We start from the raw sequence: 13,762 nt of genomic DNA, 5'->3' as shown, positions 1-13,762 counted from the left end.
TCGATATGCCAATCACTCGAAAGGCATTCATTTTCCACTGCTTCAACTCGACTGTTGCCATTCCATCTCCGGACCCGAAGGTAGATAGGGATCTTCTGGAGTTTTACTTGGAGTTTGCTCAACCCCAATACCTGACCTGGAGCTCAAAGAAGATAAATACAGTCAAGGTGATGAAGCCCTATTCAGCAGAGAAATTTATCAATGTCAAATTCAGGGTGAGTCGTGGAACCGAAGGCTCAGACTACCATTTTACCCTTGCTGATCTACCAAACCTCAATCCCCATGACTGGCTACTCCTCAACAACATTCTTCTATCGAATCCTCAGGAGTATCAGCCTATAATCGATCATGTCAAGTGTATGCTTGTTTGCTACATACATGAGGTAGCGAAGATGGACCAGGAGATTGCCTCTGCCATACACAAGCGACCAACGATCAAGACCATGGGCAGAGCTGGCAATGTCAATACCATGATCAAGGGGAAGATAGATTCAAAGTATTACATGGTTATGTTTCTCAGGCGTGAAGGTCAAAAATGTCTGTTCGCTCTTGTTGACAAACACCTCTTCTTGACGACTTGTCTTGAGCATATCTTGGAGATCATTCAGAGGTGCGACCAGAACAGTGCTGCTGATAAGAAACTATTCACTGACATGCTTAGGTGGTACATTCATTTCAGACAAAATCTTCTCGCCATTATTCCTCGTTTGTTTAAAGTTATAAAGACAGTGAGGCCTGCTCAGAGGAAATAATCTCTCGCCTCATTTGACGCAAAGGGGGAGATTGTTGAGTCTATAGGGTTGCGTCATGGGCTTGGTCCGTAGCCTAGTTTGAATGCTGGTATTGGGCCTGTCCAGCTGTGCATAATTTTGTATTAGGGTTTAGTATATAAGCTGCATGCATGCAGACTTAGATGTTATCGCTTTCATTGTTTTTGTTTCACATCTTCTGTAAACCCTAGCTCGCCTCTACAGCGGAAGTTCTTCATCGAGCTCTGCTGAGGCGTGACTCAGTTTTGAATCATAAGCATAAGTTTGATTCTGTTCTGTGTTCATATTTGTATTGATCTTAAACTGTTTGATTACTTTTATCGTACTTGTGAAAGATCTAATCGATCTAAGAGTTTTGAACTCATCAGATCTTCTCGACAATCATCACGTTTTCCTCAAGCTTGGATTTTTCTGTCAGCTTCTTGAATCTTTTTTTCTTTTTGATTTTTTGACAATACCAGATTCTTTCTCCTCCCCAAGCTTATTTCTTTTAAGTTTCTTCTCAGCAACAACCTTCTTCTCTTTTTCCCAAAGTTTGCCCTTTATCAGGTCTTTCGATGTGTCATAAAAAAAATTATGTATAAAAAATTTCTTGCATAGAATCATTAGAAAACTCACAATAGTCCTTAGACATATGACTGTTGGTATCAATATAATTAACATAAAGATTATCAAAAATATTAGCATCATTTATTATTGAAGTTCACCACATCACCATCAAATTTTATAGAGAGCGTACAAGCAAAAACATCAATTTTTGTTTTATCGGTTTTCATAAAAGGTCTTCCCAAAATGATTGAGTTTTTGTTTGACACATCCAAACTTCCCATATCCAAGATGTAAAAATCATCATAAAAATTAACTCTTTCACTTGGACAAAAACATTGCCCAATACACCTTTTGGGTGTATTATCGAGTGATATGCCAACTGAATGATGGTTTCAGTCTTTTTCAAAGTTCCCAACTTTTATTTATCAAAATACAGATAATGGGAGGAAATTGACTGGGGCACCAAAATCAAGTATGGCTTTTGGAAAAGTAAGGTTTCCCAATTTACAAGGAATCGATAAAATTATCGGATACTTGAACTTTGGAGGTAAGCCTTTTTGTAAAATAAAAAAATATATATTTTCACCAGTTTGACAATTTCATTGATTTCCAGTTTTTTTATTTGAAGCACACAATTCTTTTAGAAACTTAGCGTAACGAGGAGTTTGTTTAATAATATCAAGTAAAGGAATATTTACCTCTACCTTTCGAAAGGTGTCCATGATCTCCTCGTCCTCTCGCTCACACTTGGTGCTCTTTAGTTGTGACGAGAATGGTGTGATAGGCTTATACTCCCTCAGAATCGGCTTGGGTTGCTTGGGAGTCTCTTTTCCCCCCTTTTTTTCAGCTTCCTTCTTACCCAAAATCTCTTTAGTTTCTTTCTCAGCGTCTACTTCTGGTTCCGATTTTCTTTGACCTTCATAACTCTTCCCGCTTCTCAAGGTAATCGTGCTTACATTATGCTTTGGATTATGTTCAGTCTGAGCACGTAGCTTCCCTTGAGACTCTAGTCGACCCAGGAAAGTGCTAGTTGAGACATCTGTTGCTCCATATTTTTATACTTGCTCTAGTTCCATTCTAGAACGCATGAGTGTTGGTGGCTAAACTTTTAACAATATCTTCTAATGAAATGCTGGAGCTGCCAAATTGTTGATTGGAGTGTGGATTCTAAATTTGTTGTTGCTGGTAACTTTGATGGATTATATTCTGATAAGTCGGATGCTAAAGTTGATTCTGCTAAAAATTTGATGGCTAAAAACCCAGCTGCTGAAAATTTCGTTGTAGATGGAATCTAGGTGGATTCTAATATTGTTGTCGTTGCTAAAAATTTTGTTGATAGGCTCTGATAGCTTTTATTGTAGTTGTGTCCTCTTGTAATAAGGGACACGTATCAGTGGGATGGTCTGTCTTTAGTAAAATTCCACAATGTTTTTTCGCAACTTCTATTTCTTTTGTCAGTAGTAACACCGCTTTCGTTAGTTCAAAAATTTGGGTTTCTAGATGATGTAAGCTAACTTCTTTAACACCCCTTGGCTGATTAGGGTACCACTCTTCTTTGTTACCGGAATGTTTCGACTTAATGACAAGCTTTTCTATCAGCTCCCAGATTTCAGTTAGTGTCATGTCCCCTAAGGATTCGCCACTTGAAGCATTTATTAGGTGCATCTCCATGGGTGTTAGACCTTCGCAGAAACAATTATAGATTTGGTAATTGATGATTCCGTATTGTGGGCACCGAACCAACTACTTTTTAAATCGCTCCCAACACATATGTAGAGTTTCTATTTTTCCTTGTTTGATACCAAGGATCTGTCTATAAAGGTTTAATACACGCGCTTCTGGAAAAAATATTTTTCTAAAAACAACTTTGCGAGCACGTTCATATAGTTATGGAGCCTGAAGGGAGATCATACAAACATTCTTTTTCCGAGCCTTGAAATGAAACAAGGAGTTCCTTTATCTTTATTTGATATTCTGATATGGCGTGCAGCTTCATTTCTGAACATAACACATGAAATTTCTTAAGGAATTTATGTAGGTCTTTGATTTCGAGTCCTCTAAATATAGGAAGAAGATGTATCAGCCCAGATTTCAGCTCAATGTTCTGGGCTTCAAGAAGCTGATGCAGACAGGTTGCTGATTAACCTCATGGGTGGCCTATTCTATAAGAGTTTTATCTTCATTTTTTGCTCCCTCATGAATAATTTTTCGAATTCGGTTTCAGACGAGTCTGTGGTTTCAGATTTTTCAGAGGATGGTAGGGAGCATGTTTTAACTGGGATTTGGGAAGGTGAAGATGGAGGTTCTTTTAGAAATAATGAAAACGAAGGTTTAGGTTCATTCCACTAGGGACTGCGTTGTGATGTGGTGATTTCTGGTGGTAATACATAGGATGGAAATGAGGAACCCGCTTGTTGCTTTTGAAGTTTTGTTTTCTTTTCCAGCTTCCTTGCATTTTTCTCAAGTTCTGGATAAAAAACTAAAGGTGTACCTGTATGAAAAGTTCTTGGCATACAAACTATTAGTAGAACCATGTCCCCAACAACAGTGCCAATTTGATAAAATATTAGTGTGGGCATCTTAATCAAATAAAATTTCACAAGTTGAATGTACTATAGGATATCACAGAGAAGCAGGGTCGAATCCCCAAGGACACAACCTAATGGTCAATTCCTCTTTGCATAAGGCACATACTAGTCATAAAACAGAAAAATATAGAAAGATGGATTTTTTTTTATTATAACTAAACTAAAAATAGCATTGAAAATAACTACATAAAATTCAATAATAAAAACAAATTCAGTTCTGTTGAGACTTTCCTAATCAGGCAATCAACATTGACCTAATTATTCTAAATGTGTTCTATTCAAGCTAATAATAAAAACTAGTAACTAGCTTTAGTAGAGTTCTTGTTTACCTAATTAAATTAACCAAAACAAGATCTTCAGTTAACCCTTAGTTTTTACTAATATAATTAAACAAGCTCTTAATTAAATTCATAAAAGCAACATTAAGATCTATATAACATTCTCAGCAATACCCAATAGTTCTCACAACCTTGGAGGCATAGAAATATGAAATTTCGGTTTATAAAAAAGTCATATCCTAACACAAAACTGATTTGTTACTCGTTACTTATTAATAGTTGAGTAGAACAATTACGAATTGCATTAACTGATTAACTATATTGATTTAAACCTAATTAGGTGATCATGCTAAAAAGAATCAAAATCAAATATTCATTAAGCACATAACTGAAAAATCTAGATATAATCTCAAATAAAAAAACCAGATCTAATGATTGATTACATGAAAAGTATTGATATATACATAACTAAAATACATGGTTTAGCCAGACATGGCTAAAATCTGATCTAAACTAATAAAAAGAAAGATTAAACTACTAATTCTTACTAATCTAACTAATTAATATGATCCACTGCATTCAGATCTTCAAAAACTAATGAAAAGTGCAGAAAAATTGCCTTCAGAATTCATTTTAATCGCCTAGGAACGTCTAGTCTTCAAACTGATCACAGAGGTCGAATTTATATGCAAGCCCGTGAATTCTGGAGTAAGAAACAAGAACACATGATCGTGTAACGCACAAAACAAAAATGTGTTTTTTCCTAAAATCTCCTAAAATCCCGTTTAATGGAGCATGATGTTATTTCTAACATAAATTTCAAAAACATGATCATGTTTCTGGGCAAAACACGATCGTGTAAACAACTTTGAGGCCCTGAAAATTGATTTATGGCATGGAAAAGTTGCAAAGATGAAACAAGATCAACATCACGATTGCATGGTGAAAAACACGATTGTGTAAAATCAAAAACGCGCATTTCGGACGTGAAATCTTTAGTTTCAACAAATCTGGCCCAATGTCGAGCTTCCTCAAGTGTTTTAGCTTGATTATGCTCCTATAATGCATCGAAGCTAATTCCAAAGTACAGCTCTACTTGAATTTTCTGAAAATGACATAAAAACATGAGCAGTACGAGAATTCTGACGATACACATGAGCTGAACATTTTTTAAACTAATGCATATGAAATAACATAAAATATGATGCAAAATGCTAGTAAAAACTATCCTAAAAGATACATCAAATGGAATCTATCACATGTATCGTTACTTATTGTTCCTTGAAGTTTGATATTAATAAATTGTTTATTTGAGGAAAGTTATGTCCCACGCTAAGCATAGGATAGTCCCCTATGTTGACTGTAAGAGGGAGTTTTGATGTGTGGATTTAATGATCTACGCTAAGCGTAGGTTAAGTTACACTAAGCGTAGGTGCGTTGGACCAAAACCTAAACTTAGGGGTTGTGAGCCCTATTTAAAGGCTCTAACTTCTGGGGATCCTCCCCACGCTCAACCTCCACCCTCTTAAGAAGCCACCTTGTAACCCTACCCATCTTGTGTGATATTTGAAGGAAGAGTTGCATTGTGGAATCACTTGGAAGCTCCAAGTCTTATAGATCTGGAAATTACATCCCATCATCCACCTCCAGAAGGTATAAAGTTTCCATATTGGTTCTCCTTCGTGTTAGATATAGTTGATCATGGGTTTATATTCCGTTTGCCCCTATAATCTTGGTCTTTGTGAGTATGAGTCACTCCAGACCATTTGAATGCCATTTCCAAATGCCTTTGGGGTTATTGAGTCATAAAAGTAAGAGCTTGGTCACTCTCATCCATCCACGCATGATTTTGAGCATTTGAAGACTTTATAGACTTAGGGTTTGGTTTTGATTTGCTTTTTTGTCTTGCAAATGGATCTGGAAATCTAAGGAGCTAACTTTCTGTATTAAGATACTAATGAAGGTTTTGGACATTAGGTGGCTACACTGAGTGTAGATTTCTTTACGCTAAGTATAACATATAAAAGGTCCATTTTTTATCAAGAGGTCTTCCTCAAGCATAGAGCAGCATCCTACAATGAGCGTGGGTCAATTAAGGGTTAACCGTTGACTTTTTGACCATATTGACTTTTTGTCAACTGTGTTGGGGTTTAGTGTAGGAAGGGGAAAATGGTCTTTTTCCCCAAGGAGGATTAGCTATGATGTAATATTCTTAGAGAGATAGCTATTACCTTAGTTATTAATTAGGATTTTATTATGTGTGTTTAGCGTGAGGACACTAGATATCATCAGCTTGAGTATGTGGTTTCTCATGTCTTCAGATTGAAGTGAGTCTTTTCACTATATTGTGTACAATACTAGATTGTATGTCTGATTCTTGCATGTATTTTGGGCAGAGCCTATTATGAATGTTGAGTGGGGCCCGTTATATATGTTGGGTGGGAACTGTTAGGCAGGGCCCGGTATGTGACTTGGGCAGGGCTCATTATACTCTCGGGTGTGTATGGTTATGCGGTATTTTTCGGAAATCACTAAGCTTTGAGTATACGGTGTTATGTTTAAATGTTTCAGGTACTATGGGTTCCAAGGGGAAGGACTTGGCTTGATCGCATTGTTTCTCCCAGAGTTTTATTATGCCTATCTTTTATGATTCGCTTGATGTTTTGAGAACACTTTATATACTATGATTATCTTTTGGTAGTAATGGATAAATGGTTTGGTTGATATAAAAATAATTTTTTACTAGATATTTTTGGGGCGTTACACTCTGCTTACTCTTCATCTCTTAATTCTCAACTCTAATGCCTTAACTTCCTGTCCTCATCTAGACCCAACGGTCCTTTCTAATACTATACTTTCATCTGTCTTATAAGGGAAACCACATCCCACTAACATTAGCAGGTATACTTATCCAGATTTACTTGCCTCTCTTATGATCCATCGTGGAACCTTAACCATTTTTCTTCTCTTGAATCTCTCATGAATTCCTTACTCTTAATCTCTCACAAATTATATCTAAGTTCTTAAAAGAACTCTCTTGCCTTGTTCCACTTCTAAAACCTTTCCTCTATCTTCTCTAACTGTACCTAATATTTACTCTCGTAGGAATCATCTATTTACATCCCAAAAAGGATAATCATCTCTTTCCCCACAGGGACATAATGTCATTCTCGAAAGAATCATACTCTTATTCGTGTAGGAATCATACTTCATATTCCTGAAGGAATCATACATATTTATTCCCGAAGTAATCATACTCTTATTCCCGAAAGAATCATCTTCCTATTCATCTTTATCTCTTTCATGTGACTCATTACATCATACTTGTCCCCTGGACGTTCTATCACTTTATCTCATCAAGAAAACTTTTAATACACTTCTAGCACTTAACTCATTAAGTACTTAATATGTTGGATTAGGTGTCTAAGCCCATAACTATAATTGGTATATACTTGAGTTGATAGTAGCATAGTCCTTTTGGGTTGCTCTCAAGACTAGCAACTAGGAAGGATGATTTTAGAAAAGGAGGTTGATTTATTATTTGATTAATAAATTGAAATAAATAATTTTTAATATATTATGAGAATAATATATTAATTAGAAATATTAATATTTAATTAATATTTAATCATAAATTAATTAGAATTAATTTCGGGATTAAAAGAATTAATTAAAAGTGCAGGGACTGGAATGTAATTGTTTAATAGTTGAGCAAGAGGCAATCTAGAACCCTCCATAGGCTATGGATGGTTTTTCTAGGGCCTTAGGGTTCTTAGAATAGTCTCTAATGGATAATCAGGAAAGTGGATAATTACCCAGTTTAAGATTATCTTGGATTATGGTTTATTTAGGGTTTCTTGTCTGAACTATATAAACAACCTAAATCCTACAATTTTTGGCCAACTTGTTTTGAAGACCTAGCCGAAATTTGCAACCTCTGTCCTCCTCATTGATCATTCTTCATTGCTAGTGTTGCGTGTGAGACACTAGAGGCGTGACAATTGTGACGCTTGTTCTCAAAGTCGTAACAACACTAAGGATTTGGATTGTTATTCCTATATAACAATCAAAGGTATGTTTTATAACCCTTAATTGTGTATTTTCGATTATATATTAGTGTTCTAGGGTTTCTACATTGTTGTTCATATTGTATGTTCAATTAGAGAAAACGTAGATCAAATTTAGGGTTGCATGCACACATATGATTGTTTGTTATGCTCAAACCCCATTGGTGGTATCAGATCGTTGGTTTAGTTTTCTATTGAATTGATACATACGTGAACTTGAAAAAGCAGAAGAAAAACAAAATTGTCATTATGTTCTAACACCACGACGTGGTGACTTTCACCATGACGTGGTGCCTTACGATTTTTCTCTACCACGAAGTGGTAATTTTTTACCACAACATGGTAAGTTCTCAGATTCAAAAATTTCGGTTTTAAGATATATTATGAATTGATTAGGATAATTACCTTTAATAATATTTTTTTAATTGTATAAAATTGAATATTTTAAAATGTAATTTGATATCCTTATCTGAAATTCATAATGGGTTTTATTTTTTAATTTAATTAATTGAATATTAATTTTGAAATTTTAAAATATAACCTTAGTATTTTATAAAGTTTTTAAAAATACACCCTTATATTATATGTAACATTAAAAGTCTATATATATATATATATATATATATATATATATATATATATATATATATATATATATATATATATATATATATATATATATATATATGACAAGTCAGTCGAACCGCTAGTACGCCTCATTCACGAAGCCGCTATATAAGGGGAGTTTAAGGAAGCAGCCTATAAAATGACCACAATTGTTAATCCACTGTTACCCACCACTCCCATGATTGGTGGATGGTCGCTAGCCGAACGGGTTTGATAGGACAATTAAATCCTCATTAATAAGTATAAGAAAAAACATAATAAATGGTCCCTGTGGTTTCCCAAAATCTGATGTTTAGTCCCCGTGGTTTAAAAACGTCATAGATGGTCCCTGTGCTTTCAAAACTTTTGACAATTTGTCCCTATTGCTAACTTCGTTAAGTTTGTCTGTTAACTAAAGAGCATTTTCGTCTTTTCACGATCATAAGGACCATTTATGAGGTTCTCACTTATTTCAAAAAGAAATGAAAAAATGAAATAATATGCAAAGGGGCTCCTACCTTTTCTCTCTCTCTCTCTCTCTCTCTCTCTCTCTCTCTCTCTCTCTCTTAAGCCCTCTCTTCCTCTCGTTCTGATATCACCAACCACCACCACTGTGTTTCTTACTCTTTTCTTTTGATCGGAGCTACCCAAATACTTTCACATAATACCAAAAAGGGTTTTAAGGGAAATATGGATCGTAACAACTAAAAACTCTCCTTGGCATTTTAACAAACACTTTGTGTGCATATTTCAGTGAACTAAAAATTGATAAACATAATAACTTTTGCAATATATGAAGAACAAGAGAGAAACAGATAGGCCTATGTCATTTTTAAACTCGTGTGAATCGAGCACCAAGTACACCTCAAGAAAACTAGACCCCCCTTAACCTTCAAAGATCAAGACTGAGATGCCCTTTTTTCCTGTGCGCCTTTCTTCTCGTCTGTACATATTCAAATCACAGCCCCTTCTTCCTTATGTTCTCTAATTGCATATTGAAAAGGATTATGGTGGTGTTCTGATGATGGACAATGAAACAGTATAGGAGAAGAGAGAATGATTTCAATAGAGATGATGGTCTTAATTCTTCACAGAGAAAAGATGTATGCCCTGGTTCTTGATTTAAAAACTTTAGTGAGATAGATACAACCATACAGGCGGTGGTAAAATAAAGAGGTGTAACAGAAGATAGATTGTTGAGTCTATTAGTTTTGGTGAATCGGAGTCCTCACTGAGGCAGCAGGTGGCGGCGGCGTGCAATTGTAGTTCCACTGCCTTGCTCATTTGTTTTATGCTAACGTGAACTCAAAGGGAGTGGCAGTGAACGGTGACAGGTGGTTGGAGGGAGCTGGTCAGATGGAGCCACACAAGCAGTAACAGCAGCACAAGGTGTTTGGCTAGCTCTGATCAACAGCAAATAGTGAGAAACACGATGATGGTGGTTGGTGATATAAGAACGAGAAGAAGAGAAGGGTTGAGAGAGAGAGAGAGAGAGAGAGAAAAAAAGAGAGAGAATGGGTGGGACCCCCTTTGCATATTATTTCATTTTTTGTAACTTTTTTTAAAATAAGTGAAAACATCATAAATGGTCCCTGTGGTAGTGAAATGACAAAAATGCCCTTCAGTTAACGGACAAAACTTAACGGAGTTAGTAATAAGGACCAACCGTCAAAAGTTTTGAAAGCACATGGACCATCTATGATGTTTTTAAACCACGGGGACTAAACTTCAGATTTTGGGAAACCACAGGGACCATTTATGTTATTTTTCTAAGTATACTGATCTATAAAGTAACTAAATACATTTTTACAAAAAAATTCTCAATCTTCGTTACTTTTAAAAAAATTTGAAATTGTATGCTAACCCATGAAATTACACATTGTACTTTATGAGTCGTTAGTGGAGCGTGTGTGGTTAACCGGCTCACTAATTTGGAAAAATAAAGAGTGGCAATGGGTGTCTCGTAAATTATCATTGATTAATGGAGCGCGTGTGGTTAACCAACACATTAAAATGAGATGATAAATGAAATCAAGAGTACCAAGTTGATTTGCATGGTTATTCACATCTTGTTTGTGATCCTCAGTATCCTAGTCACAAATGGAAGAGCATAATCGAGATTAAACATGCCATTGAAAAGTTAGATGATTCTCAAAAGATCTAGGAATTTCATTCAAAACTAAATTCATTAAATTTTCGTTTTCAATGGTGAAATTGGTAAATCATCATTTACCTACCATTATATAATTTGTAATTAGATTATTGCATCTCTTTTCTAAGTTGTAAATTATTTAGTTGGATCCTAGCCTTGATATTTCAGTTGGGTGTTATAATGAGGATTGTTGTTGTCTACCTAAAACTTTCATTACTCTTTCAGATGTCTACTCCTACCGATGCTTCTGGTTCCTCCAACAATAACAACAACTTCTCTCTATTGAACATTTGTGCAAAGGTGAATTGGATAGAACCAAGTACAATGATTGGATGCGCAACATCAAAATGGCACTTTGTTTTGAGGATAAGAAGTATATCCTCGAGAAACCACTCGATGAGATCGATGAAATGAAGGTGAATCCTGAAGGCATGGCTACATACAAGAAACACTACAAGGATGCAACAGAAGTTGCTTGCATCATGGTGGCCACAATGACTATAGAATTATAGAGACACTATGAGGATTACTGGCCATATGGGATGAACAAGGACCTGATGGAAAATTACCATAAGCGAGATCGTCAAGAGAAGTACGAGGTAGTAAAGTCCCTCATGGCCTTCAAGATGAAGGATGGTGAGTCTGTAAGCAACCACATTTCGAGAATGCAATGATATGTGGATAGTCTCATCAAGTTGAATGTGAATTTTGATGAAGAGTTGGCAATCGACATAGTGTTTAACTCTTTTCCAAGTTTTTATGATCAGTTCATATTGACTTATCATTTGAACAACAATGAAACTACTTTGTCACAATTGCACAACCTCCTACGAACAACTGAAGCAGGAATGAAGGGAAAAGGTGTTGCCTCCACTCCTATTGCTGCTCCTTTCCTGGCCATTGGTCAAGGGAAAGGGAAAAAGAGGAAAGGTCCTCCCAAGATGAACTAGAAGGGAAAATCCCAAGTTGGTTAATCTAGTAGTGGACCCAAAGGAAAGTCCAATTCTGACGCTCCCCTTATTTCCAACCCAGAGGAGGCCACTTTCTTTTACTGCAATGACAAGGTGAATTGGAAACGAAGCTCCCCGAAATACTTGCAAAATATCAAGGATGGCAAGGTGAGGCCAACCTCGGTGGGTATTCACACTATTTTATCTAATAACTCATCATATTCTCATTCTTGGATCCTTGATACAATATGTGGATTTCACATTTGTTCTGATTTGCTGGGGATAAAAAGAAGTGAGGATGTGGAGCATGGAAGGATGAACTTAATCATGGGGAATATGCGATCTTCACCTGTTACAAAGATTGGAGTTTATAGCTTAATGCTTAATATTAGGTTAGGGTTAGATTTATTGAATTGCTGCTACTCATCAGAGATGACACGTAACATCATTTCATTTCATGCTTTATTTAGACAAGGTTTTAGATATTATTTTGATGACAAGAATGGTTGTATTCCTGCTTATAAAAATGTCGTGTTTTATTTTCAAGCTTTACCTTGTGATGGTGTGTATGAAACTGTGATGATTGTAGACAATTTAGGAAATAGTGTTTTTCATATTGATTCGTCTAATGGTATAGAAAAAGCGTGCATGTGGCATTGTCATATTGGACATGTCAACAAGAAATGCATGGCCCAACTCCAAAAGGATGGAGTGTTGGAATCATTTGACTTAAGGTCATATGATACATGCGAATCTTGTTTGCTAGGTAAGATGACAAAATTACCTTTCACTAGTTTTGTGAAAAAGGTGAAGGATTGTTGGATCTCATACACATAGATGTGTGTGGGCCCTTCAGATCCACCATAAGGGATGCAAATCGATTCTATGTGACTTTTGCTGATGATTATAGTAGATATGGTTATATCTACTAAATCAATCATAAGTCAAAAAACCTTGAAAAGTTCAAAGAGTTTATACAAGAAGTCGGAAATCAATTGGGCAGGAAGATAAAGATGCTTAGATCCGATAGAGGCAGTGAGAGACTCAAGGAATGTGGAATAGTTTCACAACTCACTCCTCCTAGAAAACCATATATCAAGGTTTAGGGTTGTGAATCTTTCGTTAGATGAGAGACTCATGGCAAGCTTGAACCCTGAAGTGAGAGATGTATTTTCCTCAGCTACCCACAAAAGTCCTTTGGATACTTGGTCTACAGACTTAGTGACAACGTGGTCTTCATAGCATAAAGGGGAGTCTTTCGTGAGAGAGAGTGTAATGTCCCAAAATTCAAGTCCAAAAATTTCATTTTTAATTAAATTGTTCATAAAACATTCACTAGAAAATATTGAATCAACACGTCATCTCATAAAATCAAGTATCATGTTTCAAACCCACAACATAAGCAAATAACATATCAGAGTACAATCCCAGAAAACGCCGTGCAGAAAATCAAATGTGTGTGTGATGCCATGCTACGCTGCCGACTCCTTCCCCTTAGATGAAGGGGTACCTAAAAGCAAAAACTGAAACCGTAAGCACAAAGCTTAGTGAGTTCCCCCATCATACCACATACCATACAATACCATCGGTATCTTTCAACCGGTAATCGTTATCGGTATCTTTCAACCGGTAACTGGGGACTATTCCACCCCTACCACTAGCATACAATAGCAAGATATAAACACACAGTCAGGCATATCTGGGTACTGACCTACCCCTTGGTCCTAAGGACCACTATCAGGGAAACTATCCCTATCATGTAACATATCATACAGATATAACTGATAACCAAAGGCGTACTA

The sequence above is a fragment of the Lactuca serriola genome, chromosome 4 (assembly GCF_051521515.1).
Source record: "Lactuca serriola cultivar US96UC23 chromosome 4, Lser_US96UC23_V15, whole genome shotgun sequence".
Classification (NCBI taxonomy): domain Eukaryota; kingdom Viridiplantae; phylum Streptophyta; class Magnoliopsida; order Asterales; family Asteraceae; genus Lactuca; species Lactuca serriola.
Note: the sequence above shows the minus strand (reverse complement) of the source record.